Source organism: Mustela erminea, chromosome 1 (assembly GCF_009829155.1).
Source record: "Mustela erminea isolate mMusErm1 chromosome 1, mMusErm1.Pri, whole genome shotgun sequence".
In the NCBI taxonomy this organism is placed as follows: domain Eukaryota; kingdom Metazoa; phylum Chordata; class Mammalia; order Carnivora; family Mustelidae; genus Mustela; species Mustela erminea.
In genome coordinates this window covers 63,190,949-63,216,962 of record NC_045614.1, presented here as the reverse complement: position 1 = coordinate 63,216,962, position 26,014 = coordinate 63,190,949, and the positions used below count along the sequence as shown (strand labels likewise).

The 26,014-nt window shown below is 39.8% G+C and overlaps 1 protein-coding gene and 1 pseudogene across 1 annotated transcript in view; both read left to right on the top strand.

Annotated features, from left to right (window-relative positions):
* Positions 1 to 26,014, top strand: part of CTDSPL (CTD small phosphatase like) — a 116,781-nt gene that overhangs the window by 11,802 nt on the left and 78,965 nt on the right.
* On the top strand, positions 21,432 to 22,595 carry LOC116596921 (annotated as a pseudogene).

The following is a 26,014-nucleotide window of genomic DNA, read 5'->3' as shown; positions in this document are numbered from 1 at the left end:
CTGCAGTATATACCCTGTGTCACTGCCATAGGCCTGACTTCTTTTTGAAATTTTTTTAAGTTTGCTTTTATATCCAGGTAAATTTGCATACAATAGAAATCACTCTTTTTGGTGTACCAAGGTTACAGATTTCTGGGAGTGTTGACAAACTCAGGCGGCTGGATAACCACCTCCACAGTTAAGGCGGAGAATACTGACATCGGTCTCAAAATACTGCTGGTGCCCCATTATACCTATCCTCCCTCTACACTCAGCCCCCAACAGTGATCTGTTCTCTCCCCTATTGTTTCTTTGCCTTTTCTGGAATGACATATACTAAATGGAATCAATATGTAGCCTTTTGAGTTTGGCCTCTTTCATTTAACCTGATGCTTTTGAAACTCAATCAGATGGTTGCATGTATCTCTTTTGTGTGTGTGTGTGTGTGTGTGTGTGTTTTATTGCTGGGTAGTATTCGCTTGTATGCCATAGTTTAAAAGTATATGTTGCACTTTATGAAAAAATTACCAAATTATTTTCCAAAGTGGTGGTACCATTTTGCATTTCCATCAGCAGCGTATGGCAGTGCCATCCCTGCTGGTACTTGGCACTGTCAGTTTTTAATTTGAGTCATTGTAGTAGGTTTCTAGTGGTAGCTTGTCATGGTTTTAATTTGTATTTCCCTAACAAACGGCGGTGCTGAGTTCTTTTTATGTGCTTGTGTGCCATGTAAATAAATTCTTTAATTTGTCTATTCATATTGTTGTTGCCCGGTTTTAGAAAATGGGATCGTTTGATTTCTTTCTTTCTTTCTTTAAGATTTATTTATTTGTGAGACAGAGAGTGCATGTGAGGGGCAAAGGGAAAAGGAGTGAGAGATACCTTAAGCAAACTCCCCTCTGAGTGCTGAGCTTGACACGGGGCTCCATGCAGGGCTCGATCCCAAGACCCTGAGATCATGACCAGAGTCAAAATCCAGAGTTGAACTCTTAACCAGCTGAACTACCTGGGCACCCCATGGATTGTTTGATTTCTTTTTATTGAGTTAGAAGGTTCTTTATATATTCTGGATACACATTCTTCATTGAATGTGTTTTACAAATGTTTTCTCTCAGTTTTTGGTTTGTCTTTTCATTCTCTTAGCAGTTTCTTTTATTTTCCAATTTTTAACTAGTGAAATACACACAACATAAAATTTACCATCTTAACCATTTTTAAGTGTACAGTTCAGTGGCATTAAGTACATTCACATTGTTGAGCAGCCATCACTACCATCCATCTCCAGAACTCTTTTCATCCTGCAGTACTGAAATTTGTACCCATTAAACACTAACTTCCACTTCCCTAGCTCCTGGCAACCACCATTCTACTTTCTGTCTCTGATTTTAACTCTCCTGGGTACCCCATGTAAAAGGAATCAGGTAGTATCTGTCTTTCTATGACTGGCTTATTTCACTTACTATAATGTCGTCAGGGCTAATCTGTGTTGTAACATGCATTACAAATTCCCTTCCTTTTTAAGGCTGAATAGTATTCCATTGTATATACAGTCAGTTGATCCTTGAATGATTCAGAAGTTCAGGGCACTGACCTCCTGATGCAGTAGAAACTCTACACATAACTTTTGACTCCACGAAAACTTAAATTGCTAATAGCCTGTTATTGACAGGAAGGCTTTCTGATAGCCTGGACAAACAATTAACATATATTTTGTATGTTATATGTACTGTATACTATATTCTTACAGTAAAGTAGGCTAGAGAAAATATTGAGAAAATCATAAGGAAGACAAAGTACATTTACATTACCGTACTGTAAAATTCACATGTAAGTGGATCTATACAGTTCAAACTATGTTCTTCAGGGGCAACTGTATTATATATGTGTGCATATATGTTATATATACAGTACACACACACACATATATATTGTACATATTGTATAAATTTATGCATATATGGTATCTAAAATATACCACATTTTGCTTAATTATTCATTTGTCAGTGGACACTAGGTTGCTTCCACGTTTTAGTCATTATGAACGGTTGTATATCCAAAAGTAGAATTGCCACATCATATGGTAATTCTGTGTTTAATTTTTTAGGATCAGCCATTACTGTATTCACTAGCAGCTGCATGATTTTACATTTCCTTCAGGTATAAAAGGATTCAGAATTTTCCACACCCTTGCCAATATTTATTATTTTTAGTCTTTTTGATAACAGCTACCATAATGGGTGTGAGATGTTGATGTCTTCAGAAGAGCAGAAATTGAAGTTTATTTGTTTGCATGTGGATGTTGCGATTGTTTCCATCTCATTTATTGAAAAGACCATCCTTTCTCTATTGTACTGCCTTTGAACCTTTATTAAAAATCAATTGGCTGCATATATGTGGGTCTATTTCTGGATTTTGAACTCTCCTTAAATTTTGATCACCTCCTTAATGTGAAGTGGTGTTAAGCTTAATATAGTACCAGCCCTCCCTCAGAAGTAAATTTTTGGTCATGATTTAAGCAGAAGAGAAGACCAAGACATTTTGCAATCTGGCAGGGAAGATTTACTCTGCATTTTGCAGTGATGGGGGCTCTTAAAGACAAGACCTATGACTTCCTCCAGTCTTTTTATAGGACTTTTTTTAACCCAAACAGATTTTGTACAGTATATCTTTTTTTCAAATTTAGAATTGGGGTTGAGAATTTCTTCTGATCTTGAGTATCCTTCTGGAGAAAGCTAATACAAAAGTATGAGATAAAATAAATAAGGACTTGAATTTAAAATATAGCCTCCCATAGTTATACTTTAGTATAAAAATAGTGACTATCTTGATGGAGTCTAAGAGAACAAAGGAGTAGAATAGCACTAGGACAGAGAAGTGTGGCGAGGCCCCTGTTCTGCAGAGAGGGTCTGGGCTCTGAAGGGTGTGAGGGATACCTTTCAGGCTGTCTGCAGATGCCTGGGGTGGCAGAGGCAGGGAGAAGTGCTTATACTACCTGAAACAAAAGGGCAGAGCCAGCTCATTCACTGGGTGGCTTCATTTCTTTTGTAGGTAAGTAAACAGGCGAAACTTGCCCAAGAAAGAAGTCCTCATCCAGGAGGTGTGACCCAGTTTGTATAGAGCTCACAGTTGTGTTGGCCACTAATGTTAAGATGTCGCTTTGAAAATGACATAGAGATGATCCAGAGTCTCAGAGATGGGAAAGCTCAGGCAAAGGGCTAATATCCTTTTCTATCTTCCTACCTCCTATCTGGGCTCTTACTCCAGCTCTTCCTCTGTGAGGCTGCTGGAGGTAAATTTCTAAAGCACAGCTCTGCTCATGCTACTGCCTGCTTAAATCTGTTTCTCTGTGATTCCCCACTGGCCTCAAGAAAAGAACATGTTTCGTAGCCTGTGAGCCCTTCATGGACTGATCCTGGCCCACCTTCACAGTCTCCTATCCGGTGACTCTGTACACTGTAATGAACACTGTAATGAACTACTTGCTGAGCCCAAGCAGGCTGTGATTTTTTGCTCTGTCGTGCATGTACTGATTCACCTTACTGAGCTGCCTTTTCCATTACGTTCCTGATGGAATCTTAGTCTTCCTCTAAGATCCAGCTCAAGCATCATCTGGTTTTGACAGCTCCTCATGCTGCCTGAGCAGGATGCGTTAAATAGAGTGTAATGTTCAAAGGCATAGCCTTGGGTTTGAATTCCAGCTCCATCATTATGAGTTGTGTGAACTTTGAAAAATTTCTTAATTTCTCTGAGCCTTGGTTTTATAGTAGCTAATACTTCATACAATTATTGTAAGGATTAAACAGTATAATATGTGTGTGTGTGTATATATATATATGGCATATCAAAGTACATAAGTGTCTTAGAAACATTTCTTCTTGTTATTATTAATATTATTTCTAATTCATTTTTTCCAAAACATTTATTGAGCACTCATTATACGTTGTTCACCCATCCCAGGTGCCTGGGATGCACTGCACAGAGAAATGAGACCTGCCCAGGTAGTTGAGGTGTTCAAGCATAGTGCTCTGAGAAAAGGGCATACAAAGTGCCATGGAAGCTACTAATTATTTTATGCCTGCTGTATGCCAAGTACTTGACATACATATCTCATTTCATCCTCCAGCAACCTTTAGATGTAGGTATTATAGTCCATATTTTAGGTCCTTGGAAACAGAGTCTCTGAGAGATTAAGTAACTTGCTTATATGATACAGATGCAGACCTACCAAGTAGTAGAGCCAGGAGTTAAACCTAGTGTGTATGACTCCGTTAAAAGGAAACTCAGGAAATATCTGGAGAATACCGTAAGCTCAAAAGATTTACATCTTGAAAGACAGCAACCATATTTTTCCAAGAGATGCTTCTTTTTGCTTCTGCCAGATGTAGCATATTTAACAGGATAAATTCTAGGGCTCGCCCAAGTTGATAGGCCATATTTTCTTACAGTTCGTGCTCTGTTATTTATATAACAAATTCTGTTTCCTTGAGTCTTACTGTTAACTCTTCACCTGCTTCATATTTGTTTGTGTATTGTAAACAGTTAGAAATGAGAGAAGTTAAAGTAAAAGCCAATAGTTTTTATCTCTAGGATTCTGGGAGAAGTGATAGGTTTGCCTCTTATTATTTACACACTATTTCTAGGTGTGTCATTAAATAGAAGTGGAGTTTTGAGATGTTTTTGGAAGGAAAGAGCGCTAAGAAGGCTCAAAAGATGCTTGAATCCCATTGTACTGGTAAGAGTTCTCAGCAGCAAACCACAGAATCCATGTGAACTGTTTTAGACGGAAAGGGGTTTATCAAAAGATTTTTGTGACTTATAAGCCATCTGATGTGGCCAAAGAACCAGATTTGGCTGTTTTACAGCTAGAGCAAAATGCTTAAGTGCACCCTAGAGCTCTCCTAGTAGAATACACGTCTGCCCTCGCCTGCTGATAATTCAGTTTAGCAGCATCACCAAAGCAGTACTTGTTCTTCCTTACAAGGGGCTCATTTTCTAGAAACTACTAGAACCAAAAGAAAGCCACTACTACTACTACTTCTTCCTCCTCCTCTTCTTCTTCTTCTTCTTCTGCTTTTTTAAAACAAGCTCTGTGCCCAACATGGGTCTTGAACTCTCAACTCTAAGCTCAAGAGTCGCATGCTCTGCCAGCAAAGCCAGCCCCAGGAAGCCCACAATGAGATCATATAAGGCAATCAATCAAAAGGAATAAACCAGAGTCACACCTATATTAACATGACTAAAATTTTCAAATGTAACATTGAATGAAAAAGCAAGTTCCATAGTAACAGAGTATGAAGCCATACATAAATTTGAAAACATGCAAAAACAGTTCATAGTGTATGGATATATGCATATATTGTAAAACTGCAGAAACATTCTTAGGATTGATGAACAAATCCATAATAGTGCTTATTTCCCAAGAGGGAGGAAAGGGGATGGAATCAGGGAAGACTGTATAAGTACCTTTAGCTGTATACTGAATGCTTTTTTATGAACTATATTTTGAGACGAATACAGCAAGATTTTAAGAGGTCCTAGAGCTGGGTAGTTGGGTAGCTTAATAGTCATTTGTTATATCTATTCCTTGCACTTCTCTTATGTTTAAATATTTCACAATTAAAAATGTTAATTCTGGACTTCAGTATTAAGATAAATTTTGAAAATTATTGCCTCCTTTAGATAGAGATAAATTCAGAAGAAGTGATAAAGAGGCAGTTACTGAATTTATTTGGTTCTTTTCCCAGTGGAAGAGTGTTCAGGAAGATATCCAAAATCTTGGTCATTGAGCTTTCCAGAGGGGGTTCAAGTGATCTCAGTGCTAACTCAGGCTGTGCCAGATACGCAGGTTGGAGCCAGGTCACACTCCAGTCCTATTATGTTTCTCTCAGGTGCCTTTCAAAGGATGTTGTGAGTGCTTAGTCTGGAGTCAGGTTGGCTTTGTGTAGAGTGCTGGTCACAAAAGTCTGTGTTGGTTTAAAACAGTCTGTTTACCAATGTGTAGTCAAATAGCTTGGGTATCATCAAAGGGGTGATTTGCTTGATTTGCCAGTTCTACCCCATTATCATGGGAATTTCTTTCAGGAATAAAGGAATTGAAATGTTTAGTCAAGTCCTTTATATTAAGCAAAGTAAAATCATATTGGAAGGAGAACAAAGAAATGTGTGAAATGCAAAAAATCAAAAGGAGTTATCTTAAAAGAAATCAAATGAAAAAGTGTTTGAAGACCTGTGGCATCCCTTGCACAGAGGCCCCCACAAGGCTTTGAAGTGATGGGATCAACATTTGGATGGGAGCTCTGGTTTCCTAGTCACCTGGGCCACCTTCAGCACTGGTTTTTCAGTGAAGGGATTTTTAACCTGGTGTCCACCGATCCCCAAGTGGCCCATGAATAGAATTCAGGGAGTCTAGCAATTTGGTTAGCAAAAGATATTCTTAATTTTCATTGACCCCTAACTAAAATTGAGCATTTTTCTCAGTTATGAAGATAACTGGAAATAAACCACTATAGTATTAACAGTGCCTGTAACTTTGTCATGATGTCCAAAAGAGATTGGCCTGTGGTTTTCCTTTCTTCCAACGTCCTTGTGAGGTTTTGGTATCAAGGTTATGCTGACCACAAAAAACAAATTGGAGAATTTTATTCTCTGGAAGAATTTGTTTAAGGTTAGTGTTATTTCTTCTTTAAATATTGAGTAGTATACATTGGTGAATCCCTTTCAGGTCCGGAGTTCCTTTATAGAAAGGTTTTTAAAGTAGATTTAATTTACTTAATAGATATAGGACTATTCAGATATTCTATTTCTTCTCTTATAAGTTTTGGCCAATTTATTCTTCCTAGAAAGTGCCCATTTCATCCACATTTTTTTAATGTCTATAGAATCTGTAACACTGTCCTCTTTTTCATTCTTGGTATTAGGTAAAATTTTTAAACATGGACAAAACTCAGGGTTCAGAAGGGTTTAGGGAAATGACAACTATTGATGGGAGTTGGAATTAACAGTCTTTCCGGAAGACTGTTTTGCAGTGTATATCAAATGAAATGTGAGTATATTCTATCCAGCAACATTTTTGAAAAGGAATTTGCCATGAATAATCTCACAAATGCAAAATCAACACAGTGTTATCTGTAGCAGCAAAAACAAACAGGCAAATGAAAAACACCTGGAAACAAATCAATAGGGGACAGGGAAGTAATTATGTTGGTTACATTCACTAGAATAACTTTTAAGGTTACGAAACTTAGGACAGGACATTGACATAGAAAAGAATTAGGGGGTACTATTAGTTATAAAAAGCAAGTCTCAAAAGAGCATGTACAGTGTAGTCTCTTCTATGTTAATACATGCTTCTATATGTGAATGTAGACAAAGAAAATCATTTGGAAGTATGGTCACCAAATTTCTTTTTTTTTTTTTTAAAGGTTTATTTATTTATTTGAGAGAGAACACACAAGTACATGAGTGGGTGGTGGGGCAGAAGGAGAGGGAGAGAGAATCTCAGGTCGACTTGCCACTGAGCGCAGATTTCCCCACTTGGGGCTCAATCCCATTACCCTGAGATTATGACCTGAACCAAAATCAAGAGCTGGACATTTAATGGACTGAGCCACCTAGGTTCCCTGGCCACCAGATTTCTAATAGCAGTTACCTATGGGTAGTAGAGTGTTGGATAATAGTTATTTTCTTTTTGCTCTTCTGTATTGTTTAAAATGTTTGCATGAACATGCATCATTTCTACAAAAATAGCAAAACTTTCTAAAGAGCTTGGCAGTCACAAGATGAGAGGGTGGTTGGGGAGGGGAGTGTCAAAGCATTTTTCTTGCCTGATGGAGAACAGCCAGGAAGGAAGGAAAGCTTGAAGCTATAAGAAAGAAGGGACAGTCAGTTGAGTAAAATCCCTTAGAAAGACAGGAGGGCCTGGATTCCGACACAGAAGTTAGCCTTAAAGGAGCAGGACGACATTCCTTCCCCGAAGGGAGGAAAAGAGGACTGGAGATAAGAAGAAGGTCAGAGCCAAAGAGAAGGAAGATGAGAATGTTCGCAAATCGCTGCCGATTTCTTAGTGAAATCGGAGGTAAGACCATTTGCCAAGAGTGGGAAATGAAAGTGAACCAGGGGTCTTCAAGCAGGTGGTTCTCTCATAAAGTTGGCTTTCCGAGAGGGATGTGGATATGTGGGCAGCTGAGCTGACCAGAGGCTTACTGAAACTTTTGAAAGGGCGCAGTGCTTTCTCTAGCAGAATGCACAGCTGGTATCAGGTTTTAGGATGGAGCAGCAGGCTTAGCAGAGCTTCAGAGGATGACAAAATTCAGGGTACTGATGAGGACAACTTAAATATTTGGCCTTGGAATTCAGGATGCTCGGGAGGAAAGTGAATTAGAGAGAATGCTAAGGACTGGATATTGAGTTGGAATATGGACATTCAAGAAGCCAGAGGATGAGTGTTCATGGTCAAATTGGGGTTTCAGACTTGGAAATGTTACAGGGGACACAGGGTTGGCTAGCTGGCCATGGAATATCAGGAATGGTTGTAGAAGTTGGGAAGGTCAGGATTGTGATGCTGGGAGTTTCAGTGGTCTTCCTCATAGGAGCACTTTCCAGGGTGGTGATGGGAACTCTGGAGAAGAAGGTCTTGAGGCAGGTACTGAGAGATTGGTTTCAAGGATAGAAAGAAGGCTGACCCCTCAGAGAAGGTTTGATGAAGACAGCTGGGGGAGCCCTGGTCTGGAGTCACTGCAAGAGAGAAAGGAGTTTACTGACTTGCCCTCCTAAGACCCAGAACGCTAGGATCCAGGAAGTCTGTCCTTGAGGCTGATGGGCAAAGCCAGGTTTGCAATGCAGGAGACTAGTAGGAGGAATTGTCCAGAAAAAAAGAAATGCTCCGTTGAAGCCTCTAAGCAAAGGGATAAGGGGGCAGGGACAAAGGGGTGCAGATGAGTGGGCAAACAATACGAGAAAGGGGGTTCTAAAGAGAAACAGGCTGGCGAGAGGAAAGGCTGAGCTGCAGAGGGGTGAAGCTTTGTCTGCTGGGTTCCCAGAGGAAATGCTGAACTGTATGTTTCTTTTTCTTAGCACAGAGCAGTATCAGCTCACTACAGAAAGAACAGAAACTACAGATAAGCAAAAAGCAAAAACAAGTAAACAGAAAACCATAAGAACTACTCAATATCCCAGGGGTTTGGAGCTTTTCCCACTGACATGTCCCTCCCCTCCTGTTCCTACTGCCATAGACCAGGTCAAGGCCACATCATCTCTACAATAAGCCTGTCCTCTGGGTCATAAATCTGTCTTTAGCTGCGCCCCTAGGCCTGCCCCAGCTCCTTTCCCACCCTTCCCATCCTGCATAAACCAACACAGTCATTTTCCCCAAATGCCACTTTCCATTGTCGCTTCTCTTGGTTGGTTCCATTGTATATTACATCCCCTCCCTTGACTTTCAAGGGCTTCTCTAACTTGGAACCATCTTATTTCCCTACAGTCATTTCCAAATAGTTCCCTTTTGTTCGACATGCTTTATTGCCCTCCCAGCTTACGTTCCCACAGCCTCACATCTGGGTCTCTGTCCCCTTAGTGTGATGCCCCTGTTAGGACAACCACCCCATTCCAAAATCCCCCCCCCCCATGAAGGTCTGGTGCCCTACTCCAGCCCATAATGACTGATATTTGGCCTCCTAGGTACTTACCTGACCGCCCCTTTTAGGACCTCATCAGTGGCATTTCAGTAAACACTTAGGTGTGTTGAGTATACTGGAGTACACTTAGGTGGAAGCACAGGATTTAGAGCCCGGAGGAACTTACTCCCCGATCTTACTGATGAGGAGCCTAAGATTCAGAGAGGCCAAGGGACGTCCCATGGTCAACCAGCAAGCTGTTAATAAAGCTGAAACTAGAACCCTAATTCTCAGACCTAAATTCTACATGTTGAATTGAAATTTGCTTTTAAAGTAGACTTTCTGTGATACCTGGATGTGAAGCCCCAAAGACTAAAGCAATGATTATCCATTTTTAAAGCACATTAGCATTACCTGAGGAGGGGTGCCTGAGTGGCTCAGTGGGTTAAGCACCTGCCTTTGGCTCAGGTCATGATCCCAGGGTCCTGGGATCGAGTCCCACATCAGGCTCCCTGCTGAGCCTGCTTCTCCCTCTGCCTCTTCTGCTCTCCCTGCTTGTGCTTCCTCTCTCTGTTAAATAAGTAAATAAAACTTAAAAAAAAAATTACCCAGGAGATTTCTAAAATTCTAGATTTCTAAGCCCAATTAGGGGAAACTGTCTGATTCAGTAGGGGTGGAGTAGAACCTGAGTTTCCTCATTAAATAAACAAAACAAACAAACAAAGACAGCTCTCCACTTGACTCTGGTGCAGGGGATCCTCAGATTACCCTTTGAGAAGTAGAATTTGTGTCTTTCTGTTTCAAGCTCCCTGTTATTGCCCCTGTAGACAATTTTAAGCTTTTCTGAAGCTTCCCATGTTAGGAGAGGTTTGGGTTAACCCACAACCAGATTTCCCAGCCACAGCTCTGTGCAGTAGTCTGCATACCTCCTCAGGCTCAGACTGCCCTGGGCCCCCGCTGCTGCCCTCCCTTGACATGCTTGGCCGTTTGGCCCTAGGAGCCAAATTATTTTCCAGAGTACTTTTAGGCACACCTTGGCGGAATACTGAGTGTAGAGGAATTCTTGTTGGAAACAGCCCACTTGCCGAGGTGTTTCTGAGCACCTTCTGAACTGCGGATGTCCAGCCCCTGCGGCCTGCCAACTGTCTGTGCCGCAAGACACCCAAGTAAACCAAACCCAGACATGTGCTTCGAGCTCTCCAAATCCTGGCCTGTGCAGCCCTGGGCCAGTATGCCAAGGCGGAAAGGCCGTCTGTGCAGTAATTAGGGCAAGGCTCCAGGCATATTTCCTCCTGGGGTTTGTATCTCAGTTCCACCATTTCCAGCAGCATGACCTTTGACATTCTTTCGCCTCTGTTTTCTCTTCTAGAAAGTGAGAATAAAAATGATAAAAAGAAATCATGTTAGAAAAATAAAAATAATTCTTACCTCAGAGGATGGTTATAAGGATACCACATCAGTGCATGGAAAGCACTAGAAGCTGTGTTTGGCACATAAGTATTCAGTAAGGGACTGCAGTTACTATCACTCTTTCATGGAAACTCTGTTGAAATCGTGAGACCCTGAAGGCACAGCTTATAGCCAAAGACAGTTATCAGTCTGAGTTATCAATTCCCTCCTTGTTGCCTGAGCGGGCATCAGAGAAATGACTAATAAGGTGGGAATAGCTCTTCAAAATGCTGCCTGGACCTCTGAAGACCATGAAAATATGCCAGGTATTTCCTAGCAATAAGGTCAAGCCTTGCATAATTTAAGAAATACACAGCACTTCAGCATTTTGGTTCTTGAGAAGTGGCAGTTACATAACAGGCTGTAACCACGCAGATGAGCAGAGCCAAAGGTGGGGGAGAAGGTGCTTTGAAAAGATGTGTGAGTGCTGGAGTGAAGGGTGTGATAGATGACAGACGTGGCCACGGTTAAGGCTCCGTAAAGTTTGGGTCCAGGAGATCTATGCATGCCCGTTATGGCACATGTTGGCTTGACAACAGGAAAAACATCTCTCGACATTTACTCTCAGGCTAACACCAATGGGAGGTATGAAATTTTTTCTCATATGAGCCATATTGCCAGTGTTTTCTCACCCCTTGGTAATGTTTTTAGGCTCAAAGTAAGATTGCCTCAGTCTCTAACGTGATACAAAGCTGAATTAATCTCTGAAATGATATGTTTTTCAAACTTTTCTGTAAAAAAAAAAAAAAATAAACCTCAGCTGAGAGGTTGCCAAAGCATCACCTTGCTGCAGTCGTCATGGCAAGTTAAACTTCTCAGTGCTTCAGACACAACGGGGCCCTCCCTCAGATGCCAAGCACAGGAGCACCCTAGGAGGGTGCTGAAATGCAAGTTCCAGAGGTTTACTACTTTCAGGGGGGTAGGAGATGTTAGTCTGTGAGCACCTGCCAAGTGATCTCCTGTGCTACCAAAATACTTCTTAGACTCCCCTGTTTGAGTTGTGGGATATTCTCTAAAAGAGGACTGGCCGATTTAAATAGACTGTTTGGTGTTTTTCACAACCTCAGGCTCAAGCTTCTAGAGACTAGAAAACCAGTTTGTTTTGGGAACCATCTTTAGGCCAAACATCATTCTTACCTCACAGGAGAAGCCAGACTCGTTCATTTATTGCCCATACATTCTGGAGATAATGCTCAAATCAGTGACCTTTAGATCCACAGATAGGGAGGAAGCCAGAGGGGGCTGCTGTAGGCCAGGCCAGGTTGAATGCCTTGACTCTGCCTCTGCACTTGGTAGGCTCCCATCGCCTTAGCAAGAAGCTGCCGTGGAATGAGTCCCTAGAATGGCCGAGGCCCAGGAAAATGTTGTTGTCTTACCTCAGGGTCTTTTAAAATAAATAATTTTTTAATATTTATAAATGAGAGCAAAATTTGAGATGAGTATGTATTTTTTTTTATTGTGGCCTGTCCAGGCAGTGCGGGGAAATCAGAATGCTAGCCTGATGGCTGGGTGGCAGGCAGCAGCGAGGAAGCCTTAGCTAGCTGTCACCTTTATTTATTCACGCGATACCTCCCGTGCAAGGCATGGACCACACTGTGCTCTCGAGGAAGGACGATGACTGCACAGACTGAGCACATGTGTCTAAGACATTATTTTGAATACCAGTTTGAAGTTTTTCCTAATAAAGTTTTTAAAAAGTGAATTAGCATTTAAAAAGTGAATTAGCATATTTGAGAACAAGAAGGAGATATTTGAAGATAAAAATGTACTAACTTAGGGTGACTGAGTGGCTCAGTTGGTTAAGCGGCTCCCTTCAGCTCAGGTCATGATCCCATGATCCTGGGATGGAGTCCTGCATCAAGGCTCCCTGCCTAGCAAGGAGTCTGCTTCTCCCTTTCCTTTTGTGTATGTTCTCTCTTGCTCCCTCTTGCTTTCACTCTCTGTCAAATAAATAAATAATATCTTTTTTTTTTTTTTTTAATGTAACTAACTTAATCACTTGTTAAGTATGACAAAGGACTAGAAAACAAAATCAGGGTGTTTCCAAAAGGTAAATTGAAAAAATGAACAAAGAAAACCAGGGAAGAATAATATTTAAAAATTTTTATTAGCACATCCAAGAGTTTTAATGTCTGACTAATAATTCCAAGGAGAAGGAACACAGAAATAGAAAGAAGGAAATTATCCAAGAAAAACTACAAAGAGAAGTTTCAGAACTGAAGATCAAGTCAAGGCACTCTAGATTAAAACATGCAATGATTGGGGGGGGGGCTCCCTGACTGGCTCAGTCAGTGGAGCATGCAACTTTTGATTTCAGGGTTATGAGTTTGAGCCCCACTTTCGGTGTAGAGATGACTTAAAAAAATAAAATCTTAAGAAGAAAAGTACAACAAATGAAAAAAATGGCTCACACCCACATGTATTGTCATCAACATTTAAAACTCGAGACTAAACAGTGAATTATAAAAGCTTTTAGAGGGGGAAAATTGTCACAAACAAATGAATGAAAATCAGAAAGCTAGCAGAGTTTTTAATATCAGTACTGGAAGCTACAAGACAATGGAACAAAGTCAACAAAAACTTTGAGGGAAATTTTCCATATAGAATTCTATACTCAGCTGTACTTTCAGTTGCATGTGAAGATAGAACAAAGACATTTTCAATCTGCAAGGACTCAAAACTTTGCTTCCTGTGGATCCTTTTCTAGGGAACAACCAGACTAAATACAAAATGAAGAAATAAATAAAAAAGGCAAAAGAAACAGAATCCAGAAGGCAGGGAACCAACACAGGAAAATGGTACAGAGAAGCCCAGTGTGTATAAAATTGGCTCAGCTGTTTTGGAATTCACAGATTATCAGACATATCTGGCCATTTAGAAAATAATATTTTTTGATAATTAAGGCAGGGTGTTTGGAAGAATTTGAATAAATGTGCATAGAAGATTAAATAAATAAAAAGGAAAATGTTAACTACAAGGAAAAAATGGTACACAAAAAAAATCAGAGTAAACTTGGCTTTTCAGTGAAGAGTTCTTTCTCATCATAATGTAAAGGAAGAAGAAATGTGGTAGATGGTGTAAAAGAGCTGAAATCTAAATTATTATAACAAAATTAATAGATGAAGGATAAATAGATAAACCAAGAAATGGCAATATTAACATATTATTTGGGTTTTTAAAAAAACTAAAAGCATTGAAAGTGTTTGCCTCAGTGTTTGCCTGGTAGATTTTTAATTCAGTATTTTTCAAAAATTTGATTTAAGGGGCACCTGAGTGGCTCAGTCGTTAAGCGTCTGCCTTCAGCTCAGGTCATGATCCAAGGGTCCTGGGATTGAGCTCCACATCAGGCTCCCTGCTTGGTGGGAGGCCTGCTTCTTCTTCTCCCACTTCCCTGCATGTGTTTCCTCTCTCACTGTGTGTCTCTCTGTGTCAAATAAATAAATAAAATCTTAAAAAAAAAAAGAAAGAAATTTTATTTAAACCATGGGATTTTGTCTGCTCTGATAAAAATGAAAATTATTTAAAAAATAAAATAAAAGGTTCAAAGTTTGGCCATCAGTGGGAAATTCAAGTGTGCATCATTCAATATGCCAGCACAGGCATCACCTGTGTGGTAGATGACGGCACACAAAGTCTTGATTGGATCTAGGCTCTCTGTCTCCAGGTTCCTTGTCACAGGATATCCTTCTTGTCCCCTGGCAGGTGACTAGGCTGTCTCCTGCTCCAGTCATACCAGGTTTCAGGTGAGGTTATAAGACAGAGCAGGGGTGTGTGCCTCTTAACAGGAAGGGAGGGAGGGAGTGGGGAGGAAGGAAAGAAGGAAGGAAGGAAGGAAGGAGAAAATCCCCTTCATAGATGAATTTAGAAAACAATTTGGCACTTTGTTATTGAGACAGCTTCAGGGAAATTCTATCCAAAATGCATCCAGCTGGATCTGGCATCAGATGACGATACTACTTTTTTACCCCATGAAGGCTGTTGGTGTGTCTCAGGGTGTCTCAAGGCCAGCCCCAGGGAGTAAAGTTAACCGGTGGGCACACCGGGCTGTCCTGTTTTCACCACTGGCCAGGTTGGAGTTGGGGAGTGGTACTAAGGGTTCCAGGCTTGCCCAACCTGGAGATGGCCAACCTGATCCACCTAGAAAACATAGACTGGACCAGATTTCCCTCCCAGGGGTAACCTCTCCAGTATCACCCCTACTCACTGGAGGTGACTTATCATAAATCTGGGGCCTATCCCAGTCTAAACTAATCCATCTGGGCGCACCAAGTCTCTTAGAATTGGACCACCCAGACCATGGCCGTATTTAAGCAGCCATTCAGTTCTCTATACTCTACTCCTGATGACCAACACCCGCTGAAAGAAGTAACTGCACAGGAAAGAGCCTTTCTACTCCTACACACAGGTGTGTGCAGGGCAACAGGCCAGCCGCAAGCTAGGACACAGCTGTTTGTGTACATGGGTCTGTAGTAAAGCCCAGACTCTCCTCTCTTGCAGGCTTGGAGTACAGTTTTACAGTGGAAATGACTGTACCACACTCCTAGCTGGGGAGGACCCCTTGCACTTTCATTTAGCCAAGGTTTAACCTGTTTATGGAAGTGTTCTCCTTTGAAAAGAACACCTTTTATTTTTTAGGTAGTGAGCCATTTTTAAAAATCTTGTTGGTTTATTACGGAAGTAATACGTGCTTCTAACAGATTGAAACAATACAAAAGTATGTTAGAAAAGGATTTCCCCATCCTAATCCCATTCATAGGAAAAAGGTATATATGTATGTATATACAACTTTATATAACATAGACATATTTATTCATATATGTATACAGCATACATATACGTGCATGTGTCTTTGCAAACAACCATGACTCAACATATATGGTTATTGTTCAACAAAAATGAGATCTAACCTATGCAATGCACCTTTTTTCTGTTGACATATATGATAGACATCTTTTCATATTATATAGATTTACCTCATTCTCAGAAATATTCTTTATAAGGATGCACCTTCATTTATCTAAGCCCCCTGTTGATGGACATTTGGATTCTTCTAGACTTTTGATATTAATATTCTTGATGCAATAACATCCTTAATTCTGAAATCAAACAGCCTTAGTTCAGGTTCCAGATAGTCCATACTTTGTGACCTGTAGCAAGTTATTTAAACTCTGTGCCTCAGTTTCCTGATATGTAATAGGGGAATAAAATTGTCCTCAGAGTGTCCCTATGAAAAAAGTTAAGTAAGATAGTATGTAATCTATTTAGCATATTATACTAATGATAGCTAGTGTTTATTGAGTGCTTCCTATTAGCCTGTCACTGTGTGGGTCAACAAATACCACAGTTTTGTGCATTAACCTTATAACACGTTTTTTTATATCTGCAAAAGAAAGTCCGGCATTATTATTATTGAAATGACATTAGCTATTCCTATGCATTCCTCCTCCAGGTAAATTTTTAAATCAACTTTCCACCTACCTCCCATCAGTATGACAGGTTGTTTTTTTTTTAAAATCTAGCTGGAATCTTGAAGGGTGTTTATATTCTTGAAGGTTGCCAGAGTAGGAAGACCCTTGGAGTTGAGTTAAAGAGAACTAGATAGTCTCACAGTAACCCTCCAAAGCCTCATGACCACGGGCAGTTCATGTAAATGCTCTGAATGGCTGCAGCTTCCCTACCTAGTAACCAGGAGGGATGATCCTTATGGGAGTAGACGGTGAGGATATTGTAAAAAGCCCTGGGAGAGTACGTGACAATGAATATTTTTTAAATGTGCTTGCTTTGGAGACACGTGTTTTCACTTTGTCTTCTGGTCCTCTGTCATCGCACCATTTTCAGTGGCAACTCTAAGGTGATCTTCAGTGAAAAGAGTGTGTGTAAGAGTGAGAACTGCATGAGTGAGCAGGATGAAGTTGAAGGCTCCCGCTTCCTGTGCAAGGCAAGCTGAACATTTATGATCAGTGAAGATTAGCCAAAGGGGAGGAAAGGGAATTGGGACAAACATAGACTGTTCCGTTGTTCCGGCATGTGCCACCAACCATGGCGTGGACTTCCTGCTGCAGGACACAGCTGACCTTTGGAGACTCACTGTCTGGGTGAGGGTGTCCTTTAGCAGGACAGCACACAGCTGTTGTTTAGATGTCAGAGGCTGGTTAATGACTGTGTTTGGCAGTCAGCTTGGGATGTTAGCAGTTTGGAAAACAGTCTGCTTCTCGGTTTAAGGAAGGCGAGTATGAAGGGAATCTTCGTGTTGCTAACAGGTTGTTTGGTAATCCTGCCTTGAACAAAAATTAACACTTAGCAGCAGCTTAAAAAAAGTATTAAGAGAACTCATAAAAGTCAGAGCAGATGTGCAGGAGAAGGTCAGACTTCCGGAGCTCTCTTGGGAACTATTTCTGGACTAACAAGTCCAACAAACATGTTAATTCAGGTTGAGATTTCTAATGCAAATATTGACTCAGTCTCAACCTTTTGCAGTTAATTCTCCAACTTGAATGTGTCCTTTCAGGCTTCCTTGGCCTGTTTTCTTTTCTTGTGCCTCATACCTTGCCCACCCTTCATTTTGAACTCTTAGTAGGTGAGCTTTTAATGGTTCTGCATTCTGTCTATAGGTCTGAATAATGTGAAGAGGCATAAATTGAACCACTGCTTCCTTTCCCAGTGGCATACTTGTGGGAAAGGAGGGAGGAGAAGAGACTGTTGAGACCAGGAAATCTTGGTGGAGTGTAAATGATTCCCAGACTTAGATCAGATTATGTAGAAATAGCTTCTTATCCACTATTTACCATTTCAGGAAAAACTGAGGACAGGTTGTTTTGTTGATCTTCCCCTGCCCACTTCACATGATTTTTTAAAAAATTACTGTTCATTTTAGGGGCACCTGGGTGGCTCAGTGGGTTAAAGCCTCTGCCTTCGGCTCAGGTCATGGTCCCAGGGTCCTGGGATCGAGCCCCGCATCGGGCTCTCTGCTCGGCGGGGAGCCTGTTTCCTCCTCTCTCTCTGCCTGCTTCTCTGCGTACTTGTGATCTTTGTCTGTCAAATAAATAAATAAATAAATAAATAATCTTTTTTAAAAAGATTACTGTTCATTTTAAAACACGTGTTTTAAAGTTGCTGTGAATTGGTGTGCAAACCGCTGCATAGCTAACAAACTTGCAGGGTAGAATGGAAAGCTTTAACTGAAAGATATGATCAATATACTATATCTTCACTTCACTTTATTTCTGAAGAATATTTTCACTGGATATAGAATTCTGGGTTGAGTTTTGGTTTTGTTTTTTTTGTTGTTGTTATTTTTTATTTTTTACCCCAGATGCTGTTTTACCATCTCCTGGCATCCTTGGTTTCTGATGAGAAGTCAGTGGTCACTGGATATGATAGCGGTCACTATCATTTTTGACTTTATGGAATTTACCCTTTTTCTCTTGCTTTCAAGATTTTCCTGTCTTTATCTTTGGTTTTATTTATCCTTCTTAGAGTTCATTGAGCTTCTTAAATCTGTAAATTTAGGTTTTATACCAAATTTGGAGAATTTTCAGCCATTATTTCTTCAAATATTTTTCTGCCCCATTCTTTCTCTCTTCTCCTTCTGAGGCTATGGTTATACCTATGATAGACTGGCTTATTCTCTTAATTCCAATATAGTTAACATACGATTTTTATTAGTTTCAGGTGTACAATATAGCAGTTCAACAATCCTATACAACACTTGGTGCTCATCACAGGTGCACTCCTTCATCCCCATCACCTACTTCACCCGTCTCCCCACCCAACTGCCCTCCGGTAACTCTCAGTTTGTAGTTAAGAGTCTGTTTCTTGGTTTATCTCTCTCTTTCTCTTTCTTTGGCTCATTTGTTTTGTTTTTTAAATTCCACATATGAGTGAAATCATAGGGTATTTGTCTTTCTCTGACTGCATTATTTCACTTAACATTATATGCTCTTGCTCCATCCGTACCATTGCAAAGGGCAAGATTTCGTTCTTTTTTATGGCTGAATAATCCTCCATTGTATATGTGTACCACCTCTTCTATATTCATTCATCTATAGATGGACACTTGAGCTGCTTCTAAAATTTGGCTATTGTAAATAATGCTCCTATAAATATAGGGATGCATGTATTCCTTTGAATTTGTGTTTTTTTTTAAATTTCTCAGGTAGATACCCAGTAGTATGATTACTGGATTATAGGGTAATTCTATTTTTAACCTCCTGAGGTACTCCATACTGTCTTCTGTAGTGGCTGCACCACTTTACATTCCCATCAGCAGTGCAAGAATTTCCTTTTTCTTCACATCTTTGCCAATAGTTGTTTTCTGTGTTTTTCATTTTAGCCATTCTGACAGGTGTGAAGAACATCTCATTGTAGTTTTGATTTGCATTTTCCTAATGATGAGTGATGTTGAACATCTTTTCATGTGTCTGTTGGCCACTATGATAGACCTTTTGGTATTGTTGTACAGGTCTGATGTTCTGTGTTTTGTTTTTTTTTTTAAATTCAGTCTTTTATTTCTCTCTGTTCTTCAGATTGGGTAATTTCCATTGGTCTGTCTTCAAGATCACTGACACTTTCCAATATCATTTCCATTCAATTAAGTTCACCAGTGATTTTTTTTTTTTTTTGAAAATTTTGTATATAGGTTTTTTTTAAATTATAGAACTTCCATTTGGTTCTCTTTTATAGTCTATTTCTCTGCCAAGATTTTCTGTATATTTCATATATTCTTTTATGCCACTGAGCATAATTATAATAGCTGCTTTAAAATCCCTATCTGCTAATTGCAACATCTGGGTTATCTTGGGATTGCTGTTGATTGTCTTTTTTTTTTTTTTTTTTTGAGGGTGGGCTGCATTTTCCTATTTCTGTGTATGTTTAATAATTTCAGATTGTATTCTAAACATTGTACTACTACATTATAGAGACTCTGGATTCTATTATATTCTTCTGAAGAGGTTTCTCAGGGTTGAGAGAGGTTATTTTTTATTTTGGTTTTTGCCTTAGCTAGTGATTACTTTGGTTGAACCACAAACCTTGGCCACTGGGCTAAGCATCTCAGTTCTTGGCTCAGTTATTTTATCCTTAGCTAGGTTGCTGAGAGTCTGCCTCATGCATGCATGTCTAGGAGATTTGGACAGAGTTTTTACACAGAATTTGAGGCTTTCTCTTTCTGGCTCTATTCTTTCTGGGATTCCCTCTTCACTTTCCAGTGGCTGTGGTGGTCCCAAAATCTGTCTCTGAAAGAACTGCATGCTTTCTGTTGGAGTTTTAGCCACTCAGCATGGCACTGACCACAGCCTTCAACCAGGCTAAAAGCTATAAAATTGAGAACCCCATCTATGTCTTTTCCTTTCTCGCACATCTCAGCCCTCCTGCAGAATTTCCCTATTTTTTGTCTTTCTCCAGTGCTTCAGGCAATTGTTTTTATATTTTGTCTGAGTGTACAGCTTTTTCTAGGAGAATTGGTCCAGTAGGAGCTAACTTGCCCATACCAGAGGTGGAACCAAAAGCACACATTTTAAACAACATTTGAAGTGCAAACTGCTCCTTCCTATAATTAGTTAAGATTAGCAAATTTGAAAAGTATATCTATAAGTAGATGAAGACATGGGACTTGAAAACTTCTAGAGGAAACTGTCATTTTTAGGGTCTTAGTAAACTACTGTTAACATAAGATGTTAACTACTGTTAACGTAACAACTAAGCAACATAGTTCATTGTATACTTCAGCATATTAATGAGATACCAGAAGCTTCTTTGTTAAATCTTTTAGTCAAAGTTTCTTTTTCATACTAGCCAACTAAAGATGCCAGGCAGCAACTCACATACGAATTCACAGAATTAAAGGGAGAAACAAAAAGTTACCCAATCAGAGTTGGAGATTTTCCCACTGTCAGCAACTGATAGATCAGTTACACACACACACACATCAGTAAAAGGCATAGATGAAGACATAAGCCAGATTGATGTTTGTAGAATACTACATTCAGCAACAGGATGCGTGTTCTTTTCAGTTGTACATAGCATGTTTACCACATCAGTCAAAATGCTGGACCATAAAACGAGTCTCAATAAAGTTTAAAAATTTGGAATATGTAAAAAATGTAGTAGTATATCCTCTGACTACATTGGAATTAAATTAGAAACCAATAGCAGAAATATATCTTGAGAAACCCCAAATGTTTGGAAATTCAGGAACACACTTGTAAATAATCTGTGTTTCAAAGAAAAAATCATAAGGGTATTCAGAAATAGTTCAACTAAATGATAATGAAAATATAACATCACAATTTGTAGGATGCAGCTAAAGCAGTACTGAGAGGAAATTTTAAAGCTTTAAATGTTTGTTTTATAAAATGATTTTTTTAAAGATTTTATTTATTTACTTACTTACCAGAGAGAGAAGAGAGGCAGAGGGAGAAGGGGAAAGAAAATCCAAAGCAGTCTCTGCTGAGCGCTAAGCTGGCTAGAGGCTTGATCCCATGACCCTGAGATCATGACCTGAACCAAAATCTAGAGTTGGTGGTTCAACTAGGCACCTCAGAAAGAAAAATCTTAAATGCACTGTACAACAGAAATTTCTTTGGCAATGGAAATGTTCTGTATCTGTGTTGTCAAGTCTGATAGCCACTAATCATATGTGGCTTTAGTTCTTAATTAATTTAAATTAATTTAAATTTAGATGCCCACATGTGGTCATTGGCTACCATATCAGAAAAGACAGGTCTAGGGCGCCTGGGTGGCTCAGTGGGTTAAGCCGCTGCCTTCGGCTCAGGTCATGATCTCAGGGTCCTGGGATCGAGTCCCGCATCGGGCTCTCTGCTCAGCAGGGAGCCTGCTTCCCCCTCTCTCTGCCTGCCTCTCTGCCTACTTGTGATCTCTCTCTGTCAAATAAATAAATAAAATCTTTAAAAAAAAAAAAAAGAAATAAAATAAAAGAAAAGACAGGTCTAAAACTCAATGACTGAAGGTTTCTTTTTAAGAAAAATATCTAAAATAAGTAGTAAGAAGGACATGAAAAAGATAAGAACAGTGGGGAGGAGCAGCAGTAGCCAGGCCACCCAGCTTCACAAAGGCTCTGCACACACCTGGCCCCACCTGCCTGGCACAGGCACCAGGCATTCACCCACTTCCCACCATGATGCCCAGGAGGAAGGTCCACTCCTGCAAGGGGGCAGCAAAAGATGAGCCCAAGAGATCTTTGAGGTTATCAGCTAAACCTGCACCTGCAAAAGTGAAAACGAAGCAAAAAAAGGCAGCAGGAGAGGATAAATCTTCAGACAAAAAGGTGCCTACAGAGGGGAAAAGGGGAGCAAAGGGAAAACAGGCTGAAGTACCTAACCAAGAAACTTACCTGCAGAAAACAGAGAAACTAAAAATGAGGAGAGTCCAGCCCCTGATGAAACAAGAGAGAAAGAAGCCATCTGATTAATATCATTATACAATGTCTTATTAGTGCCCCCGTGTCCCTTTTTGTACAATCCAGAGAAATATTTTTATCAACTGTTTCATAAATCCAATTTTGTAGTAGTTCTAGAAACATTTTTAAGAAAGAGAGAATCCCACTTCATCCTATTTTTTTTTTAAGATTTCATTTATTTCTTTGACATGGAGAGAGAGATCACAAGTAGGCGGAGAGGCAGGCAGAGAGAGAGAGAGAGAGAGAGAGAGAGGAAGCAGGTTCCCCACTGAGCAGAGTGCCTGATGCGGGGCTCAATCCCCAGACCCTGGGATCATGCCTTGAGCCAAAGGCAGAGGCTTTTTTTTTTTTTAATTTTTAATTTTTAATTTTTTATAAACATATAATATATTTTTATCCCCAGGGGTACAGGTCTGTGAATCTCCAGGTTTACACACTTCACAGCACTCACCAAAACACATACCCTCCCCAATGTCCATAACCCCACCCCCCTTCTCCCAACCCCCCTCCCCCCAGCAACCCTGTTTGTTTTGTGAGATTAAGAGTCTCTTATGGTTTGTCTCCCTCCCAATCCTATCTTCTTTCATTTATTCTTCTCCTACCCACTTAAGCCCCCATGTTGCATCACCACTTCCTCATATCAGGGAGATCGTATGATAGTTGTCTTTCTCCGCTTGACTTATTTCGCTAAGCATGATACACTCGAGTTCCATCCACGTTGTCGCAAATGGCAAGATTTCATTTCTTTTGATGGCTGCATAGTATTCCATTGTGTATATATACCACATCTTCTTTATCCATTCATCTGTTGATGGACATCTAGGTTCTTTCCATAGTTTGGCTGTTGTGGACATTGCTGCTATAAACATTCGGGTGCACCTGCCCCTTCGGATCACTACGTTTGTATCTTTAGAATAAATACCCAGTAGTCAAAGGCAGAGGCTTTAACCCACTGAGTTACCCAGGTGCCCTCATCCTATTTTTTAAGGGTAAATGCTTTTTAATCAGAGGTGAAATCATTTGTTGGTTGTTCATTTTTTGGTACAACCAAAGAATAGTGAGATATTGAATATGGGAGGCTTTGATTGTCTTGTGTGTCAGCTCAACTTTCCATAGATGGGGTAGTTCTTATATCCTATAATAACAAGCATACTAAATGGCATTTTGGAGTCATTTGTGAATTTAATATGTCTTGAGCATTTTAAATTACTTCTATTTGCATGTTGTTTTTGGTAGAATTGTTTCCTAAAGAAAACCACTCCTTGATCTTGGCTCTCCCTGTCAGAATTTTGTGCACTCTGTAACATCTTGGTCTGGTAGTCCAATTTTCCTAGTAACTTGTTAATGTGCTGTGCAAGATTGAAAATTTGAGAATGTAGTGTATGTGATATTAAATTGTAAATTCACATGACTTAACAGATGATAGTGTATTAACATTTGAAGATACTGATACTTGACATACTGTTAAGGAAAATGTGCCTTCAAATTTTAAGCTGGAAGGTCACTGGAATAACTTTTAGAAAAGAATCATAACTACATGATTTTTAAGATTTTCAGTACGTATGTTAAGAATTGTATACAAATTGAAATGTTTCTACTGATCCAATAAAAATTCAGTTATGAAAGAAAAAAGATAAGAGCATGTCAGTAAACTGGAAAATAGAAAAAAAAATAGAGAAAAACCATAAATCCAAATGTTTTGTCTTTTAAAAGATCAATAAAATTGATTAGATATATAGATAGCACTCATTACCAAGAACCAGAATGAAAGAGGTGTTACCAGTCCTGCAGACATTAAAAAATTAATAAGGGAATATTAGGAACAACTTTATGCCAAAAAAATTCAACAACTTAGATGAATTCTATAAATTCTTTGAAAAATACAGCTCACCAAAACTGACACCTGGGGGCACCTGGGTGGCTCAGTTGGTAAAGCGTCTGCTTTTGGCTCAGGTCATGATCCCAGGGTCCTGGGGTTAAGCCCTGCATCAGGCTCTCTGGTTAGCTGGGAGTCTCTTTCTCCCTCTCCCTCTGCTGCTCCCCATGCTTGCACAGTCTCTCTTTCCTTTTTGCAAATAAATAAGTCTATTTAAAAAACAAACAAACTGACACCTGATGAAACAAAAAATCTGAATAGCCCTATGTCTATAGAAAAAATTCTAGTTCAATGGCAAAAACCTTCCCACAAGCAATTTGGAGCTCTCAGTGTTGGTGGGAATGTAAAATGATATAACCAGTTTGGAAAGCCCTAGCATTTCTTTTCTTTTCTTTTCTTTCTTTCTTTCTTTCTTTTTTTTAAGTAGGCTCCATCCATGCCCAGTGTAGAGCCCAACACAGGGCTTGAACTCTGACCCTGAGATCAAGACCTGAGCTGAAATCAAGAGTTAGACACTTAACTGCCACCCAGGCACCCCTCTAGCATTTCTTTTAAAATTAAATATATCCTTATTTGACTCAGCAATTCTCTCACAGTTATTTACACATGAGAAATTGAAATATATGTTGACAACACTTATAAAGCCTATGTGTCCACATTAGTAGGAAAATGAATACAGAAGCAGTAGGATACAATGGAATGCTACTTAGCAATATCAAGGAAAAAAATTACTAATACATGCAGCATGTATGAAACTAAGGAACTGAGTGAAAGAAGCCTTCCACAAAAAGGAGTATTTGGTATTTGATTCCATTTCTATCAAATTCTAGAATAGGCAAAACTAACCTTTGGTGGAGGGAAAAATCAAAACAGTGGTTCCTTACAGCAAAGTAGGGATTTTTTAACTCAGGTATATATTTATGTAAACTCAGTGTATATACATTTAAGATTTGGGCACTTCATTGAGTATAAATTTTCCCTCAAGAGAAAAATAATGACTGCAGTGCAGTGAATTGAGCCTTTATTGGATCTACCTTTAGAGACAAGAAAAATGTAGTATGAACACATTTGTTCTGAGTTTCTTAAGCACTGCTAATAAGCAAAGGACCACGGAATAATTAACTAATTAATTAATATGAATCAAGCATTTTCCCTGTCTTCTGGAAACTTGCAATCTGATGGAGGATATAAAACAAACATACCAATAATAGAGTACAGAATATGATACATTCTCGATTAGCAATAGGGACAAGCTGGTGTAGTTGTTCAGGGGAATGAGCATTTTTAGGTTGGAGGAACCGTGGTGGCTGCATGAAGCAGGGGATATATTGAATACCAATGGACAGAAGGCCTCAGCAGGGGAGATGGTATCCCAGGTGCAGAAGGGAGCCTGTGCAGGTGTTGGGAGAGTGTGGAATAAAGGTAGAAAGGTGAGACCAGGGCCCTAAAAGCCAGGTTTGGATTTTATTCAATAGATAGGTGGGAGACATTGTGTCTTTGCCCCAGGCCAGGAGACAGATGCTTTAACATAAATGTTACTTAGTAGTACCTAGGAACACTGGAGGCCCAGATGGGATCCCTGACCCCCTCCTCACCGTAATGCTTTGTTGTAGTCATGTGCTCCCTTGGAGGGGTGCCCAGGCCCTAGCTTCGATTTGAAGAAATTAGATTAGAGGATCTCCA